The sequence below is a fragment of the Salminus brasiliensis genome, chromosome 1 (assembly GCF_030463535.1).
Source record: "Salminus brasiliensis chromosome 1, fSalBra1.hap2, whole genome shotgun sequence".
Taxonomy (NCBI): domain Eukaryota; kingdom Metazoa; phylum Chordata; class Actinopteri; order Characiformes; family Bryconidae; genus Salminus; species Salminus brasiliensis.
In genome coordinates this window covers 2039989-2061702 of record NC_132878.1, presented here as the reverse complement: position 1 = coordinate 2061702, position 21714 = coordinate 2039989, and the positions used below count along the sequence as shown (strand labels likewise).

General features: G+C 41.2%; 1 protein-coding gene across 1 annotated transcript in view; it reads right to left on the bottom strand.

Annotated features, from left to right (window-relative positions):
• The window catches only part of dlg4a (discs, large homolog 4a (Drosophila)), a 220820-nt gene that overhangs the window by 96958 nt on the left and 102148 nt on the right, over positions 1-21714 (bottom strand). The gene's annotated exons all lie outside the window — the stretch shown is intronic.

The following is a 21714-nucleotide window of genomic DNA, read 5'->3' as shown; positions in this document are numbered from 1 at the left end:
CACAACTGTCACATAATACCTAACACACTGTCCCATAATACCTAACACAACTGTCCCATAATACCAAACACACTGTCCCATAATACCAAATACAACTGTCCCATAATACCTAACACACCTGTCCCATAATACCAAACACACTGTCCCATAATACCTAACACACTGTCTCACAATACCAGAAACAACACTGTCCCATAATACCTAACACACTGTCCCATAATACCAAACACACTGTCCCATAATACCAAACACACTGTCCCATAATACCTAATACAACTGTCCCATAATACCTAGCACACTGTCCCATAATACCAAACACACTGTCCCATAATACCTAACACAACTGTCCCATAATACCTAAGACACTGTCCCATAATACCATACACACTGTCCCATAATACCTAACACACCCGTCCCATAATACCAAACACAAATGTCCCATAGTACCAAACACACTGTCCCATAATACCAAACACACTGTCTCATAATACTTAACACAACTGTCCCATAATACCTAACACACCCGTCCCATAATACCAAACACAACTGCCCCATAATACCTAACACACTGTCCCATAATACCAAACACAACTGTCCCATAATACCTAACACACTATCCCATAATACCTAACACAACTGCCCCATAATACCTAACACACTGTCCCATAATACCAAACACAACTGTCCCATAATACCTAACACACTGTCCCATAATACCTAACACACTATCCCATAATACCTAACACACTGTCCCATAATACCTAACACAACTGTCCCATAACTAACACAACTGTCACATAATACCTAACACACTGTCCCATAATACCTAACACAACTGTCCCATAATACCAAACACACTGTCCCATAATACCAAATACAACTGTCCCATAATACCTAACACACCTGTCCCATAATACCAAACACACTGTCCCATAATACCTAACACACTGTCTCACAATACCAGAAACAACACTGTCCCATAATACCTAACACACTGTCCCATAATACCAAACACACTGTCCCATAATACCAAACACACTGTCCCATAATACCTAATACAACTGTCCCATAATACCTAGCACACTGTCCCATAATACCAAACACACTGTCCCATAATACCTAACACAACTGTCCCATAATACCTAAGACACTGTCCCATAATACCATACACACTGTCCCATAATACCTAACACACCCGTCCCATAATACCAAACACAAATGTCCCATAGTACCAAACACACTGTCCCATAATACCAAACACACTGTCTCATAATACTTAACACAACTGTCCCATAATACCTAACACACCCGTCCCATAATACCAAACACAACTGTCCCATAATACCAAACACACTGTCCCATAATACCAAACACACTGTCCCATAATACTTAACACACTGTCCCATAATACCAGAAACACTGTTATAATACTTAACACACTGTCCTATAATACCAGAAACACTGTGCTATAATACTTAACACATTGTCCCATAATACCTAACACACTGTCCCATAATACCTAACACACTGTCCCATAATACCTAACACAACTGTCCCATAATACCTAACACACCCGTCCCATAATACCAAACACAACTGTCCCATAATACCAAACACACTATCCCATAATACCAAACACACTGTCCCATAATACCTAACACACTGTCCCATAATACCAAACACACTATCCCATAATACCAAACACACTGTCCCATAATACCTAACACACTGTCCCATAATACCAAACACAACTGTCCCATAATACCAAACACACTGTCCCATAATACCTAACACACTGTCCCATAATACCAAACACAACTGTCCCATAATACCATACACACTGTCCCATAATACCTAACACACTGTCCCATAATACCTAACACACTGTCCCATAATACCAAGCACACTGGCCCATAATACTTAACACACTGTCCCATAATACTTAACACACTGTCCCATAATACCAGAAACACTGTCCTATAATACCAGAAACACTGTGCTATAATACTTAACACATTGTCCCATAATACCAAACACAACTGTCCCATAATACCTAACACACTGTCCCATAATACCTAACACACTATCCCATAATACCTAACACAACTGTCCCATAACTAACACAACTGTCCCATAATACCTAACACACTGTCCCATAATACCTAACACAACTGTCCCATAATACCTAACACACCCGTCCCATAATACCAAACACAACTGTCCCATAATACCAAACACACTATCCCATAATACCATACACACTGTCCCATAATACCTAACACACTGTCCCATAATACCATACACACTGTCCCATAATACCAAGCACACTGGCCCATAATACTTAACACACTGTCCCATAATACCTAACAAACTGCTCCATAATACCTAACACACTGTCTCATAAAACCTAACACACTGTCCCATAATACCTAACACACTGTCCCATAATACCTAACACACTGCTCCATAATACCAATCACACTGTCCCATAATACCAAAGACACTGTCCCGTAATATCAAACACAGCACAGCACACTGCCCTATAATACCAGAAACACTGTTATAATACTTAACACACTGTCCCACAATACCAGAAACACTGTCTTATAATACTTAACACACTGTCCCATAATACCAAAAACACTGTGCTATAGTACTTAACACACTGTCCTATAATACCAGAAACACTGTGCTATAATACTTAACACATTGTCCCATAATACATAACACATTGTCCCATAATACATAACACACTGTCCCATAATACCTGAAACACTGTCTTATAATACTTAACACACTGTCCCATAATACCAAAAACACTGTGCTATAGTACTTAACACACTGTCCTATAATACCAGAAACACTGTGCTATAATACTTAACACATTGTCCCATAATACATAACACATTGTCCCATAATACATAACACACTGTCCCATAATACCTGAAACACTGTCTTATAATACTTAACACACTGTCCCATAATACCAAAAACACTGTGCTATAGTACTTAACACACTGTCCTATAATACCAGAAACACTGTGCTATAATACTTAACACATTGTCCCATAATACATAACACAATGTCCCATAATACATAACATACTGTCCTATAATACCAGAAACACTGTTATAATACTTAACACACTGTCCTATAATACCAGAAACACTGTCTTATAATACTTAACACACTGTCCCATAATACCAGAAACACTGTCCTATAATACTTAACACACTGTCCCATAATACCAGAAACACTGTCCTATAATACTTAACACACTGTCCCATAATACCAGAAACACTGTCCTATAATACTTAACACACTGTCCCATAATACTTAACACACTGTCCTATAATACCAGAAACACTGTCTTATAATACTTAACACACTGTCCCATAATACCAGAAACACTGTCCCATAATACCAGAAACACTGTCCTATAATACTTAACACACTGTCCCATAATACTTAACACACTGTCCTATAATACCAGAAACACTGTCTTATAATACTTAACACACTGTCCCATAATACCAGAAACACTGTCCCATAATACCAGAAACACTGTCCTATAATACTTAACACACTGTCCCATAATACATAACACACTGTCCCATAATACCAAAAACACTGTGCTATAGTACTTAACACACTGTCCCATAATACCAGAAACAACACTGTCCTATAATACTTAACACACTGTCCCATAATACCAGAAACACTGTGCTATAATACTTTATACAAAGTACTGATTTGATCTGATCTGGTATTAGACTTGCAGTGGTGTGTGTGGACTCACAGTTGGAGCTCCAGACCACTCTATGATTTACACACACGGTGGTGTGAGAGAGCCAGGTGAGTGTGTGTGTGTGTGTGAGAGAGAGAGAGAGAGAGAGAGAGAGAGAGAGAGAGAGAGAGAGAGAGCTGTTATTTATTGTGCATTCATCTCAGGACTGACTGCGGCGCCCCCTCAAGGTGACGTCATTGTTTTAAAGAACACTCGAGAGAATGAGAGGAAAATCTCTCTCTGTTTTGCCTGATATGGTTTAAATATAAAAATATTTACCCAGGTCTGTTTTTAGATGTACGGCATAGTTCTGCCCATTTTTACATAATCAGTCTCCACATCTCTGCTACAACTGCTAAACTGTGATTCCAACTCCAGCAGTTTATAAACAATTCAGCTGAAATCAGAGCAAATATAAACACTTCCCCATAGGTGGGTTTAACCCTCAGAGTTTACTGTCCCAGACTGTACTGTACCACCAGGGGGGCGCTGCAGCAGTCAGTAAACAGTCTGGTAAATCTACATCCACTCTATTAACACAGTACAATTCTATACTAGTTGAAGCAGACCACCTAAACACATCAAAATATCTGTGTCCAAATACTTATGACCAGTGAAAAGATGCTGCTGTGTTAAAAACTGTCCATTCATTTTACACCACAAAGTAGTACAGCAGATCAAACTCTACTGGATTATCATCACATCTACAGTACACTCCTGACCCACCATCACATCTACAGTACACTCCTGACCACCATCACATCTACAGTACACTCCTGACTGACCCACCATCACATCTACAGTACACTCCTGACCCACCATCACATCTACAGTACACTCCTGACCACCATCACATCTACAGTACACTCCTGACTGACCCACCATCACATCTACAGTACACTCCTGACCCACCATCACATCTACAGTACACTCCTTACCCACCATCACATCTACAGTACGCTCCTGACTGACCCACCATCACATCTACAGTACACTCCTGACCCACCATCACATCTACAGTACACTCCTGACCCACCATCACATCTACAGTACACTCCGGACCCACCATCACATCTACAGTACACTCCTGACTGACCCACCATCACATCTACAGTACACTCCTGACTGACCCACCATCACATCTACAGTACACTCCTGACCCACAATCACATCTACAGTACACTCCTGACCCACCATCACATCTACAGTACACTCCTGACCCACCATCACATCTACAGTACACTCCTGACTGACCCACCATCACATCTACAGTACACTCCTGACCCACCATCACATCTACAGTACACTCCTGACCCACAATCACATCTACAGTACACTCCTGACCCACCATCACATCTACAGTACACTCCTGACTGACCCACCATCACATCTACAGTACACTCCTTACTGACCCACCATCACATCTACAGTACACTCCTGACCCACCATCACATCTACAGTACACTCCTGACCCACAATCACATCTACAGTACAGTCCTGACCCACCATCACATCTACAGTACACTCCTGACCCACCATCACATCTACAGTACACTCTTGACTGACCCACCATCACATCTACAGTACACTCCTGACTGACCCACCATCACATCTACAGTACACTCCTGACTGACCCACCATCACATCTACAGTACACTCCTGACTGACCCACCATCACATCTACAGTACACTCCTGACCCACCATCACATCTACAGTACACTCCTGACCCACCATCACAACACAACCTTTAAACTACTAGAAGAAGAACCTTAACACTGATTTATGTAGTCCTTTAAAAGGTTCTCCACACACATCTCTTTTACAATTATTTTTGTAATTGTAAATTTGGAACCAAACATGGTTCTTCTATGGCATTGGTCACAGAACCCTTTGAAGCACCATTATTATAAAGAGAAGATGTGAGGAAATGGGCAAAAAGCATGGTCTTGGACCTTTCTTTAGCAAAAACACTTAGAAAAAAGGGTTCTATGCAGTTCTAAAAAGGTTCTTTGACCTTTAGGTTCTTTGCTATACAATCCATTTCCATGAGCTTCTATATAGAACCATCTATATATGGTTTTCCACCCATCTGCAGAAAGGGCAATGAACCCTGATACTTCTACATTCTGTTTCTTTAGGTTCCATACAGAACCTTTACTAAAGAACCCTAAAAGAACAAGAAAGCTAGGCTGTGACTTTGCTACAAAGGTTCTTTGAACGGTGCCATAGAAGAACCATTTTTCTCAAATAAATGTTAGGGTCAAAAACCCATTAACTACTAAAGAACCTTAACATTGATTTATCGAATCCTTTAAAAGGTTCTTTACACATCTCTTTTTAAAAATGTATGGAACCAAACATGGTTCTTCTATGGCATTGGTCACAGAACCCTTTGAAGCACCATTATTGTAACGAGAAGATGTGAGGAAATGGGCAAAAAGCATGGTCTTGGACCTTCTAAGCAAAAACACTCAAAGCAAAAAGGGTTCTATGTAGTTCTAAAAATGTTCTTTGACCTTTTTTGGGTGCTATACAATCCATTTTCATGAGATTCTATATAGAACCACCTAAAGAAGGTTTTCCACCCATCTGCAGAAAGGGCAATGAACCCTGATACTTCTACATGTTTCTTTAGGTTCCATTCAGAACCACTACCTTTACTAAAGAACCCTAGAAGAACAAGAAAGCTAGGCTGTGAGTGATACCATAGAAGAACCTTTACATCCACCAAGTTAAAGCTTCACAAAGACATCTCATCTTCAGAACGGTTCCTTATGGAACCAAAAGTAGGTCTTCTATGGCTTCAGTCACAGCCTGGCTTTCTCGTTCTTTAGGGTTCTTTAGTAAAGGCAGTGGTTCCATCGCTTGTATTTGCTACATTGTGGAACCGAAGAAGCACCGAGCGCGTCTCGGTTGATGGACTACCTCTGGTGTATGTGTGTGAATTCAGCTGTAGCTGTTTTTAGACCAGTGTCTCGGAGCGCTCCGTGCCGTCACGCTGGTTTTTAGGCCGGCGTGGAGAGTGTTTCCGCGAGCTCGGCGGAAGCAGTGGGAGTTGTGTGTGTCAGTGGTGAGCGTGGGTTTGTGCTGCATGAGTGTATTGGTACAGATGACCACATGGTTTCCATGGATATCCTGTACGTGCTCAAAGATGCAGCTCCGACCTTGGCCACGGTACAGAACGGTGTGGAGGCTTCACACACTCTTTAACACACACAGCGTTAAAAAAAGACCTGAAGAACCAACAGGTGGAGTAAAACTGACACTGCCAGCATTCTGCGTCTGAATGGAGTCCATCCAATGTGACGTCAGCAGAGCTCGCTGAACTCCACACAACTACAGCCACAAGCAGTACATTTCATTTCCTTAAAAAAGGACAGAAAGGGGATCTTTAGCCACATGCATTACACAACATTTCTTTAAAAAGCACAAAAAGGGAATTTTTAGGCACATGGAAAAGATTACATTTCTTTAAAAAGCACAACAGGGTAGGCATATGTAATGTCTTTTATGACTTAAGAAGCACAAAACATTCATTTTTAGGTTAAAATAATGGATTTTATGTCTTAAAAAGCACAAAAAGTGAATTTGAAGCCACTAAAAGTCACTAAATTTCTTTAAAAACCACAAAACATGAATTTTTACGTTGATACGTATCTCATGTATGAACATCTCAAAAATGTTCCCTTTTAGGCATTCATAATGTATTTTACATCTTACAAAGCACAGAGTCAATTTTAAGCCACTTGCAATACACTACATTTTGTACAAAAAGAGAATGTGATGAGAAATGTCATGTGTTTTTAGCACAGAAGGTGAATTTTAAGGCACAAGTAATGATGTATTTTATGCCTTAAAAAGCACAAAAAGTGAATCTGAAGCCACATGCAATTTGCCACATTGCCACATTTATTTTCGCCACAAGTGCAAAACATGAATTTTTAGGCACATGTTATGTGTTGTGTGTTTCTTTGGACATCTCAGAAATTCCATCTGTAGGCATACAAAATGTATTTTCCATCTTAGAAAGCACAGAGTGAATATTAAGCCACTTGCAACACTACATTTTGTTAAAAAGCAGAAAAGGTGAATTCTTTGGGCACATGTAATTTACATGAATTTTACCTTTTTAAAACGCGTATTTGTAGGCATACATAATGTACACTTTTATATCACAAAATGTGAATTTTAGGCACATATAATGTCTTTTATGTCTTTAAGAAGCACAAAAAAATATTTTTTGGCAAAAGCAAAAGCACAAAGAGTGTATTTGAAGTCAATGTGCAATTCACTACATTTCTTTAAAACGCACAAAACATGAATTTTTAAGATAAGATAAGATAATCCTTTATTAGTCCCGCAGTGGGGAAATTCTCAAAATATGCTCCGTAGTGAATCAGGATGCATGTGACCCTAAATACCTATTTATACCTGATGAAATGCATGTTATGTGCTGAAATTTAAAAATATCTTGGAATTTACAAAAGTTCACCTTTAGGCATTCATAATGTATTTTACTTCTTAAAAAGTGAATTTTAGTCAATTTTAGTGAAAGAAAGTGAATGAAGACTGAATTTTAAGCCAGTTGCAATAAATTGCAATAAATAAACATTTGTTGGCACACGTAATGTAATTTACACCTTTAAATATCACAACAAGTGAATGTTACATCTTAAAAAACACAACCCTTTAGGCATACATAATGAACGCCACATGCAGTACACTCAATTTTGTGAAAAATCACAAAAAGAAAATATGTTGAGATACCTCAGGTGTTTTTTTTTCTTCTAAAAGCACATAGAGTGCATTTTTAGTCAAATGTAATATATTTTACATCTGTAAATAGTTTTAAACATGTATTTCTGAGCACATGTAATGTGTTATACGTCTGTATAAAGCACCAAAAGTGAATTCTCAGCCACAAGCAATAGATTACATTTCTTTAAGAAGCACAGTGTGTAATTTTAGGCAGTTTTAGGCAATTTTAGGTATTTTAAGCTACATGAAATTGAAAAAGACTACATTTCTTTAAAAAGCACAAAGGTGAATTTGTAGGCCCATGTAAAATGTATTTCCTTGGTTAAGAAAGTGTGAAATGTGCTTCACCATCACAGATGCATTTTATATCAAGAGTGATTTCAGGCATTTATGCATTTCATCAGGTATAAATAGGTATTTCGGGTCACATGCATCCTGTTTTACTACGGAGCATAATAACCATCTACAACCCCAAAGGAGTTCCTGTAGGAGTCACATCAGTGACCCTAAGGTCAGCACGCCCGATGCAGAGCGTGAGCTAGAGGGGTATAAAGCCCCCCAGCGGTTTACAAAAACGTCTAACGGGGAACTCTGGAGTTAGACTGGCAGCGCTGATCATCCAGCATCAGTATCTGACCTCACCCTAATGCGGCTGTACGCAATCAAATCCTCCTCACAGCAATGTTGTCACACCAAAAATGTCAGTCGGAGGCGCTTACCCTCAGGTTTATGGTTCACTGTTTACTGTAAGGTGTGCTGTTAGGGCAACTCACTGCAAAGCTAAACTACAACACCCATCTAGGGACACCATAACAACCACATAGCAACCACTTACGCTGGATACGGTTTTCAAAATCCTCCACCCTGAAAAGTATTTTCAATAATCTTCACCCTGGAGATCCTTTCAAAAACCATCACCCTTAGGAGCATTTTCAAAACCCCCACCCTGGAGAGTGTTTTCAAGAACCTCCACCCTGGAGACTGTGTGGACAGGGGTCTTACAGCGTTAGGATTGGGTCCTCTTAACCCACAGCAGTTCTCTAAACCACCATTCTCCACCAAACACCATCATTCTCCATCAAACACCACCATTCTCCACCAAACACCACCACTCTCCACCAAACACCATCATTCTCCACCAAACACCACCATCCTCCACCAAACACCATCATTCTCCACCAAACACCACCATCTTTCTCCATCAAACACCACCATTCTCCACCAAACACCACCACTCTCCACCAAACACCATCATTCTCCACCAAACACCACCATCCTCCACCAAACACCATCATTCTCCACCAAACACCACCATCTTTCTCCATCAAACACCACCATTCTCCACCAAACACCATCACTCTCCACCAAACACCACCATTCTCCACCAAACACCACCATCCTCCACCAAACACCACCATTCTCCACCAAACACCACCATTCTCCACCAAACACCATCATTCTCCACCAAACACCACCATTCTCCACCAAACACCACCATTTCCCACCAAACATCACCATCCTCCACCAAACACCATAATTCTCCACCAAACACCACCATCTTTCTCCACCAAACACCACCTTTCCCCACCAAACACCACCATTCTCCACCAAACACCACCATCCTCCACCAAACACCACCATTCCCCACCAAACACCACCATTCCCCACCAAACACCACCATCCTCCAACAAACACCATCATCCTCTCCATCTCCATCCAAATCTCCATCTAACACCTCCCTGCAAATGCTAATTCATGGATGAGAGAGTTAAGCACCTCACCACAACCATGCTAACCGCTAGCTCTAGCTCCAGTTAGCCACGTTAGCGTTTCAGACAGAGCTTAGCTCTTTAATCACCTGATCAAAGCCAAGAGCAATCAAAGCAGATCAATAACAAACAACATAAACACACTCCCTCCTCAATCCTGTAAACAGCCTGTCCGGGGACCTGCCGTTACTTCTGCAGGCTATTACACACACACACACACTCATACACACACACACTCATACACACACACACTCATACACACACACACACTCATACACACACTCATACACACACACACACTTTTTCATTACATTTAACCAGGGGTGCAAAAACCTTTGCATAAAACATGTATTACTGTATAATAATAAAAACGACTGTGCGGATGAGGTGTAGATCTGTAAACACTGTACTGTAATAAAAACGACTGTGCGGATGAGGTGTAGATCTGTAAACACTGTACTGTAATAAAAACGACTGTGCGGATGAGGTGTAGATCTGTAAACACCGTACTGTAATAGAAACGACTGTGCGGATGAGGTGTAGATCTGTAAACACTGTACTGTAATAAAAACGACTGTGCGGATGAGGTGTAGATCTGTAAACACTGTACTGTAATAGAAACGACTGTGCGGATGAGGTGTAGATCTGTAAACACTGTACTGTAATAAAACGACTGTGCGGATGAGGTGTAGATCTGTAAACACTGTACTGTAATAGAAATGACTGTGCGGATGATGTGTAGATCTGTAAACACTGCACTGTAATAGAAACGACTGTGCGGATGAGGTGTAGATCTGAAACACTGCACTGTAATAAAACGACTGTGCGGATGAGGTGTAGATCTGTAAACACTGTACTGTAATAAAAACGACTGTGCGGATGAGGTGTAGATCTGTAAACACTGCACTGTAATAAAAACGACTGTGCGGATGAGGTGTAGATCTGTAAATACTGTACTGTAATAAAAACGACTGTGCGGATGAGGTGTAGATCTGTAAACACTGCACAGTAATAAAAACGACTGTGCGGATGAGGTGTAGATCTGTAAACACTGCACTGTAATAGAAACGACTGTGCGGATGAGGTGTAGATCTGTAAACGCTGTACTGTAATAGAAACGGATGAGTTGTAGATCAGGTGTCGCTCTTTCCCTCACTTCAGCATCTTTAAATGACGGACTGGTACTGAAGTGACTCAGAAGTAGTTAGGGTGCCCCCTGGTGGTTGCACGGCCCTTGGCAGCTGCTAATGTTGCTTCTGAGGTAGAGCCAGCTCTGTACACACCTACACATCCACAGAACGACGCCCACATTTAGAAGTAACTGGAGATGACTGGAGACGCAGGTTCGGATTAGAAACGGATTGGACTGGAGGTGTTTTTCATCATGGCCTTGTCTCCCTGCCCCTGGGGGGGTGGGTTGGGGTGGGGGGTCTGTGTCATCATCTTAAGGGACTTTTTCTTTTTTCAGCTCAAGGGAAGTTTGTCAGACGAGCCCTCGGTGGGATCAAGGGATTGAGTGAACAGAGCTGCAGACTTCAGGAACAGCACTTGCCCTGGAGGCGCTGTGATCTGATGCAACCGCCAGAAGAAGCTGGAGCAATAAAACACGTTATATTTCCAAAAATGATTTACTGTGTTCAAATTCAGATTTATGGAGCCAAACAACTGCAGCTTTATGTGTCCGGGTGCCAGGAGAAGAGCGTAGGGCGGCCAGGGTTCGGCACTCACACGTATTTATTGTGGATTGATGACTCACTTATTCAATATTTAATGTCTTTTTTTTTATATTTTTGACATAAATGTAAATATTTTAATGCTTTGCCACACATTTAATCATTTATTTATTCATTTTAATTAATTCATTGTAATTATTTAATGTATTTTATGGGTATACAATATAGATATATATATATATTGTTTACCACAAATATTTTTTAAATATTTTTCATTATTTTTTCATACTTCTTTCATTTAATTTATTGATTGATTGATTTGCCTATAATAAATAAATAAATATGTGTATTAATTTACTTTTTATTTATTATAAACAAGTAAATAAATAAATCAATAAATAAATGAAATAAATAAAAATATTTAACCTTAAAAGACTTTGATTTCTGAATTTTGATTTCTTTTTAATGTTTGGCCAATTTCTAATATATTTAATTTACTTTTTATATTTCTAGTCACAAAATATCAACATTTATTTATCTAGTTTATGTTTTACCACGAAATGTAAATTTATAATGTCTATTATTAATTTTTGGGTTTATTTTATATTATATTAATTTCTGAATATTTATTTATTTATTTATTGGACCACATTTCATTATTTACATTTTATAACTGTCAAAAAAACAGTTAACTACTGAATGTATTTTTTTATTTGTGTACACAACATTTCACTATTTTATGCCCCAAAATTTAAAGATTTAATTAAGTAAAATTGATTAGTAATTTTTTAAACATTAATAAAATGTAGTATTTAACACATTTACTGCCTGGATTAATAAACATGATTGTTTTCTGCTCTTTAGGAAAGGACAGTCTCTTTCTGCTTTAGTACACACACACTGTATAGAGCTGTGCTGTAGAGTGTGTGTGATTAACATTTCCCCTCGTTAAACATTACTGAGCTCAATTCTTCAACTGTTCATGTCTGTAGATCAAAGGAAACGTATCCTTCTAATCACCACGGAAACCACAGACAAACCACAGCCTGCTTCTACTGACACTGAATGGGTCTCCATAGAAGCACCCCCACTACCCTTGGTCACACACACTCCAGTGATACATATGAAGAGCTGTGTGTGTGCATGTGTGTGTGTGTGTGTGTGTGTGTGTGTTTGTAAAATAGACATGGTCTCTCATACATGCAGCATTTCCCACAATGCATTTCATCAGGGCAAACCCACTCTGCAGCCCTCCAGCTAAACAGTGAAAGAGAGAGAGAGAAAGAGAGAGAGAGAGACTCCCTCCCCAGGTTGTTGCCATGGATACATCTGCAGGGGCGGGGATTCCCTAACGGTTTGTCGGTAGTGCAGGAGCCACACACATATACACAGAAAGACAAACACACACATACACATACACACACACACACACACACGCACACACACAAACACACATACACACTACATACATATTCTCACATTTCATACCTGTACACACATCACATATACATAAACACACACAACCTCTCTCTCTGCTCTATAATGCTCTATAATGTTCACATGATCCACACGCTCATTCTGACAGACTGTAATACACTACAGGAAGAGTAGGGGGCGCTCTATAATGCTCTATAATGTTCACATGATCCACACGCTCATTCTGACAGACTGTAATACACTACAGGAAGTGTAGGGGGCGCTCTATAATGCTCTATAATGTTCATATGATCCACACGCTCATTCTGACAGACTGTAATACACTACAGGAAGCGTAGGGGGCGCTCTATAATGCTCTATAATGTTCATATGATCCACACGCTCATTCTGACAGACTGTAATACACTACAGGAAGCGTAGGGGGCGCTCTATAATGCTCTATAATGATCATATGATCCACACGCTCATTCTGACAGACTGTAATACACTACAGGAAGCGTAGGGGGCGCTCTATAATGCTCTATAATGTTCATATGATCCACACACTCATTCTGACAGACTGTAATACACTACAGGAAGTGTAGGGGGCGCTCTATAATGCTCTATAATGTTCATATGATCCACACGCTCATTCTGACAGACTATAATACACTACAGGAAGTGTAGGGGGCACTCTATAATGCTCTATAATGATCATATGATCCACACGCTCATTCTGACAGACTGTAATACATTACAGGAAGAGTAGGGGGCGCTCTATAATGCTCTATAATGTTCATATGATCCACACACTCATTCTGACAGACTGTAATACACTACAGGAAGTGTAGGGGGCGCTCTATAATGCTCTATAATGTTCATATGATCCACACGCTCATTCTGACAGACTATAATACACTACAGGAAGTGTAGGGGGCGCTCTATAATGCTCTATAATGATCATATGATCCACACACTCATTCTGACAGACTGTAATACACTACAGGAAGAGTAGGGGGCGCTCTATAATGCTCTATAATGTTCACATGATCCACACGCTCATTCTGACAGACTGTAATACACTACAGGAAGCGTAGGGGGCGCTCTATAATGCTCTATAATGATCATATGATCCACACGCTCATTCTGACAGACTGTAATACACTACAGGAAGCGTAGGGGGCGCTCTATAATGCTCTATAATGTTCATATGATCCACACAGTCAGTATAACCCCTTTCCAACTGCAAACTCTACAGCTTTTTTCAGGATATTTAGGGAGGTCAGATCAGGTTTACAGAGAAAGCCACCAATCACACTCATGTCACTCTTAACTGGTTAACTGGTAAATACTTCTCAGCTACACTAAATGGACAAAAGTATTGGGACACCTGCTCATTCATTCACAGTTTTTGCTGAAATAAAGGGGATTTAAAAAGCTGCTGATCTGCTGATCTGCTTCTGTTGGAGTAACTCTCAACAGTCTCTACTGTCCAGAGAAGAAGGATTTCTACTAGATTTTCGAAGAACATTGCTGCGAGGATTTGATTGCATTCAGCAACAAGAGCATTAGTGAGGTTAGAATGTCGGATAATCACCATCCCACCACCTCATCATCATCATCCCCAACACAGAAATCCCAGAAATGGATGGAGCTCCACCACCATCAGTCCAGAGAACACAGCTCTTCCACTGCTCCACAGCTCCTCAATGCTGGGGGGCTTTATACCCCTCTACTAGCCCACGCCTGGCATTAGGCAGCATGGAGCCAATAGGGACCCTACAGGGACTAGACAAGCTGTGTGTGTGTGTGAGCATTTGCACATCTGTGTCAGCAACTGGTACAACTTAATATAGCTGAATGCATTCATTAGAAGGGTTGTCCGCAAATATTTGGACACATATATTTACAGTTTTTAATTTTTACGGTTTTTAGTGAATTTGTTGGGGGTATGATTTACACATGATGATGTTTAGCAGCTGCACAGTGTTTAAATTGCCAAACAGTGCAACCATGGTCCGCAAAACACAGATGTCCCTCTAGACTCACACATGTTCAGTACTCAGGTACTGGTACTCAGTTCCCACGAGAACCTTTCTACCATTCTACTCCAGCCAGTTGACCCGCCCATCCACTAGGACTCCCCCACTCACTCCCTCACTGGCTCCAGACGCTGGACGGCACAGGTGAGGACCAGCACAAGCCTCCTCAGATACATGTGAAGTCGGCCGCCACCTCTTTACAAACTGCCGCTAATTTAGCATCACTAGTCAGCCAAAGAAGTCGGAGGAAACAGGTGTCACAACAGGAGAGCGCCATCTACCCACCCAGAGAGCCAACTGCACTCTCTCAGGCTCCGGCTGCTGATGGCAAAGCAGCGATGATGTGTTGTGATGTTTATGATGAATGGACCAATAGAAATGCTCCAAAATGACCTGGAATCAAACCTTTAAAAACATTGACTTCCTTTGAACGTTCAGAAGATCTTTGTTCTTCTCCTGTAAAGCTGATATTCTGCCTGACACTGAATGAAGCCATTACATATGGTATTTTAAGCCACATCTGGCCGGGGTTGCCAGGTCTGATAAAATCCTCAAAGTCAAAGGTTGGTAAAACTAGCTTAAATTAGTGTGTTTAATCGTGAACATCTGAAGAACCTTCATCTGATGTAAAGGTTTTTTAGGTGGTTCTTCTTTGGCATTGCTTACCGATCCATTGGAAACACCTTTACTTTTAAGAGTGTACTGCACTGAGGTTGCCAGTTATTCTACACCATTTAGGCATGATTTCCTCCAAAGCCTGGTTCGTTTCACTAGTGTGATCATTCTGGACTGTGCCCTAGCGTGGCACAGTGAGAAGATCCCAGCCCAGGTGCGATTCAGTTGGACCTGGGCGCGGTGGGCATGTAGCGTGATCGCTAACCGTGATCGCCAGTGACTCAGCCTCCATTAAGATCTTCTCGAGGATCAGCTGAAACGTTCTGGTTGAGGCAGGCTGCATGTGCGTAGGGACTTTATTAGGGCTCAGGCAAAACTCATGGTCAGGACATGCAGGGGTCAAAACACTGGCAGGCAGGTCCATCAAAGGCCAATGCATGCTCACAAGTCACAAAGTCGCAAGTTCAGGTATTGTGACGGTGACCCCACCAAGAGCACTCTGATGACACCAAGAGTCATAATCAGTCCTCTAATTAACAGCACCTGTGTGCTTGGAGCTTCAGGTGAGGGGCGGAGCTTAGCCCTTGCTCATTAGAGCTCATGACTTGAGCCATGAGCTCCCCACTCAGGCCAGCAGAGGGAGACATTACGTCAGCGCTCCCGAAACCTCTCCAAATGTGAAATGGGCAGCCGGCGCAGATCAGGTAGCGAAAAGCCCAAATAGCCACATGGTGATGATGTTGGCATGCTCAGGGCGACCGGGCCAACTTCCCATCTTCTTCGAGAATTCACTGGTCACTCCATCTGCCCTGCTGTAGTCACGGACGACCAGTTCCCATTCCCGACTCATGTCGCAGACCTGACTTGGTCATGCAGATTTCTTCAGTACAACATCTGGGTCATCTCGACCTTTTTTAGAGAGGTCACCCAGGTACTTGTTCAGTCTCTCATCGTCTCGAGACTTGATTACTGCAGCTCCCGTCCCGTCTTCCTCTGCACACCAGGCATCAGGCCCCTGCAACTGATCCAGAATGCAGCAGCATGCCTGGACCAGCCAGCCCCTCCACCAGTACTTGATGGCGATGGTCAAAAGCCGATCTGCACCAAGAGCCCTTCCAGCTTCAAGTACAGCTCGGCGAGTCCAACACTCGCTGTCCTCAAACCCAGACTGAAGACCCTCCTCTTCTGAGAGGACTGAGTGTGCAGAGTGTAGAGTGTGTGGAGGATTGGGACTCCAGACTGATTCTGTATTTAGTCTAAGATTAGAGGATCTTCTGGATATTTTGGAGTATTTTCTGAGTAACAGTGAAGCTCTGGGGTAAGCAGTTCTGGAGAAGAGCGTCTGATAAACGCCTTCAATGGAAATGGAAATGTAGTGTGTAGTGTAATGAGTTCACTCTTACTGTCAATCAAACCCCCAAACCTGTAGATCTTGGCAGCTGTGATCCGTTTAGAAAGAGGCCCAAACATCTCACACCTTCTTCACCTTCACCCGTAATGTGCAGCTTGTTGCCAAACTCACACTCACTTTAGGAGTTTGGGTCAGATTCTTATTTGCCTCTGAAGTGTGTGATGGACTGCTAATGAAATCACAGCTCAGTGACACACACACACACACACAGCGAGAACCAGGACAACCCCACTGCTCAATAGAACAAATATGCTGTAGTACACACTCTAGTAAACAAACATGCTCACACACACACACACACACACACACACACACACAAAGACACTGCTAAAGACAAAAGACTGACAGTCAATGGAGCTACTGTCCCATCATTCAACTGCCACCAGCACAACCTGAGCCCTGTGTTAAAGCCCCCCTCTCATCCCACCCAGATCCTCTACACAGACCTTCTACACTGTAAAAGAAAACCAGGGCGATTAATCAGGGTTCACTCACCACTGTTACTCAACAATCTGTCCAAATGTTTGTGGACACCCCTTCTAATCAGTGCATTTAGCTACTTTAAGTTGCACCCATAGCTGACAAATATGTGCAAATGCACACACACACACACACACACACACACACACAGCTTAATTTAGAATTAGTTTACACTGTTTGAGATTCTTGCACTATTTGACTATCTAGTCTGAATGCCTGCTAACTGTATAAATAATAATAATAATAATAATAATACAATACAAATACTAAGAATAACACTATTAACATAATAATAATAATAACTACTACTACTAGTAATAATAATACAACAATTATTACTACAATAAAAATACTAAAATTAGCACTACTACTACTTATTTTTACTATTATTATTAGTAGTAGTAGTACTCCTACTACTACTAATAATAATAATTATACTACAATAAAATACTAAACAATAACACTTTCATTAATAAAAATAATAATAATAATAATAATACAAACTAGTACTAGTAATAATACAACTACTACTACAACAATACAACTACTAATACTAGCACCATTATTATGATTATTATAATTATTATTAATAATAATTATAATAATGATAATATTACTATTACAACTAATACAACAACCAGTATTGCTATTACTAGTAATAATACTGAACTACTTATAATACTACTAATAATACTTTTACTACTACTACTACTACTAATAATAATAATAATAATAATAATAATGTTACTACCATGTAAACATGTCTGTAAGAGGAAGAGGAGACCTAGAGGAACCCATATGATCTGACTCCCTTCCCAGACTCCTCTGCACCTCCACCCTTCTGTCTGAAGGCCTCAGAGAGCTCTCTGGATCTGGCCATGATGGTGATCTTCTTCACCCCTCAGCTCTAAACATCTGAGGTTTAAATCAGACAGACTCCTCCAGAATAATCCTCTCCACCCAGGTTCTGATCATCTGCAGCTGATCTTCTGCTCCTGACTCTGACTCTACAGGTTCTTCAGGTGTGTGAGTTAGATTGTTGAGTAGTTAGATCACCCCCATCTCTTAGTGAAGATCACCTGAAGATCAGACCTCCAGAGCTTTAAATATAATCAGAAGTACGGGGTGTTTATGGGGTGTCCTAACTTTTTCACAGGACTGTATGAAGACGGCGTGTTCATCTGAGAGGAGCTCAGACGTCTCGGAGGCAGGGAGAGAGCAGCAGCAGCTTCAGCACAGACCTCATAAAGCTGCCAGCTTCACAACCTACAGGAGAGAATGACTTAGCAAAAATCACTCATACACACACACACACACACACACACACACAGCCTGACGATCAAGCGTACACATACACCCTCTGTTCAACTCCTAAAACACACACACACACACACAGTCACTCAAAGAGCTGTTGAATCAGCTTAAGGTCGTTCAGGGTCAGCTTAATAACAGACTCTTCTTCATTCATCCCTCCTTTCTTCCTCACCCTGACCATCATCATCATCATCATTACACTTAACCCTCCTCTAATACCACATATTACATCACACACACACACACACACACACACACACACACACACTGTAGCAGTATCCTATGATGTCATATGAATAATAATAACACAGTTATCAGGTTAGGCCTGTGATAGAGAGACCTCTCTCTCTAATACTGAGTGTGACCAGACACACACACACACACACACACACACACACAATACCACAAATACACTCCAGAAAACCCATGATAGAAGGTATTGATTATTAAGGTATTGATTATTAGCTGAACGCAGATCTCTCCACACTCTCCTTCACTCAGCCTGAGCCTCGGTACAGCCCTGCTGTAAACTTTACACTTTACACTTAACCCACACACTGGATTACAGACTTTACAGTACACATCTCTCTCCATCTGTCTGTCTCTCCATCTGTCTGTCTCTCCGTCTGTCTGTCTCTCCATCTGTCTGTCTCTCTATATGCCTCTCTCCATCTGTCTGTCTCTCTATATGCCTCTCTCCATCTGTCTGTCTCTCTCTGTGTCCCCTTCTGTCAGTCTCTCTTTATGCCCCTTTCTCCATCTCTCTCTCCATCTGTCTGTCACTCTATATGCCTCTCTCTGTGTCCCTTTCTCCTTCTGTTTGCCTCTCGATATGCCTTTCTCCAGCTGTCTGTCTCTCTCTGTGTCCATTTCTGTCCGTCTCTCTCTATGTCTCTCTCTATGGGAGTCCCTTTCTCCTTTTGTCTCACTCTTTATGTCCCTTTCTCCATCTGTCTCTCTCGCCATCTGTCTGTCCCTCTATATGCCTCTCTCCACCTGTCTGTCTCTCTCTGTGTCCCCTTCTGTCAGTTTCTCTATATGTCTCTCTCTCTCTGTGTGTCCCTTTCTCCTTTTGTCTGTCTCTCTTTATGTCCCTTTCTCCATCTATCTCTCTCTTCATCTGTCTGTCTCTCTATAGGTATCTCTCTGTGTCCCTTTCTCCTTCTGTTTGTCTGTCTCTCTTTATGTCCATTTCTCCTTTTGTCTGTCTTTCTTTATGTCCCTTTCTCTGTCTGTCTGTCTCTCTATATATATATATCTCTCTGTGTCCCTTTCTCCTTCTGTCTGTCCCTCTATATGTCTCTCTCTGTGTCCCTTTCCCCTTCTGTTTGTCTCTATATATGCCTCTCTCCACCTATCTGTGTCCCCTTCTCCATCTGTCTCTCCATCTGTCTGTCTTTCTCTGTGCCCCTTTCTCCATCTGTCTGTCTCTCTATATGTCTCTCTCTGTGCCTCTTTCTCCTTCTGTCTTTCTCTCTATATGTCTCTCTCTGTGACCCTTTCTCCTTCTGTTTGTCTCTCCATCTGCCTCTCTCTCCATCTGTCTGTCTCTCTATGTCTCTCTCCATCTGTCTGTCTCTCTATATGTCATTTTCTCTATCTGTCTTTCTCTCCAATTGTGCCTTTCTCTATCTGTCTGTCTCTCTCTTTGTCTGAACCTTTCTCCATCTGTCTCTTTATACGTCCCTTTCTCTGACAGTCTCTCTCTCTGTCCATACCTTTTTCTATCTGTAACTTTCACCTTTTATCTCACTCTAACTCCATGTTTCCTATTTACCATCAATTTGTCTCTTTGTCTGTCTCTCTCCTTATCTGTCTGTCTCTCTCTATCAGTCCTTTTCTTCATCTGTAACTTTCACTTTTCATCTCACTCACTCTATGTTTCCCTTTCACCTTCAATTCTGTCTGATCCTTTCTACATCTCTCTGCCTCTCCATTATCCCATTTAACATCGGTCTCTCGCTCTCTTGTCCATTTCTCCATCTGTCTGTCTCTATTTGTCTCTTTGTCTATCTGTTCATTTCTCTGCCTGTCCCTTTATCCAACTGTCTGCCTTTTACCTCCTCCTTGTCTGGTCCTTTCTCCAGCTGTCCTTTTCAATCTGTCTGTCTCTCCTATTTCCATTCAAAAGCTGTCTGTCTCTTTTATTGTCTGTCTCTTTCTCTTCCTGTCTTTTAATCTGTCCCTTTCTCTTTGCCTTTCTCTCAATCTGTCCTTTGCTCCATCAGTCTCTTTCTCTATTTCTCTCTCTCTCTCTATCTCTATCTGAATATGTCCCTTATGCCTGTCTCTTTCTGTATCTGTTTCTCTCTGTCTGTCCTTTTCTCTGTCCACCTCTTTCTCTATTTTTCTCTATCTGTCCCTTTTTCCATATATATATATGTGTGTGTGTGTGTGTGTGTGTGTGTGTGTGTCTTTCTCTAGCTTTATCTTAATCTGTCTCTTTA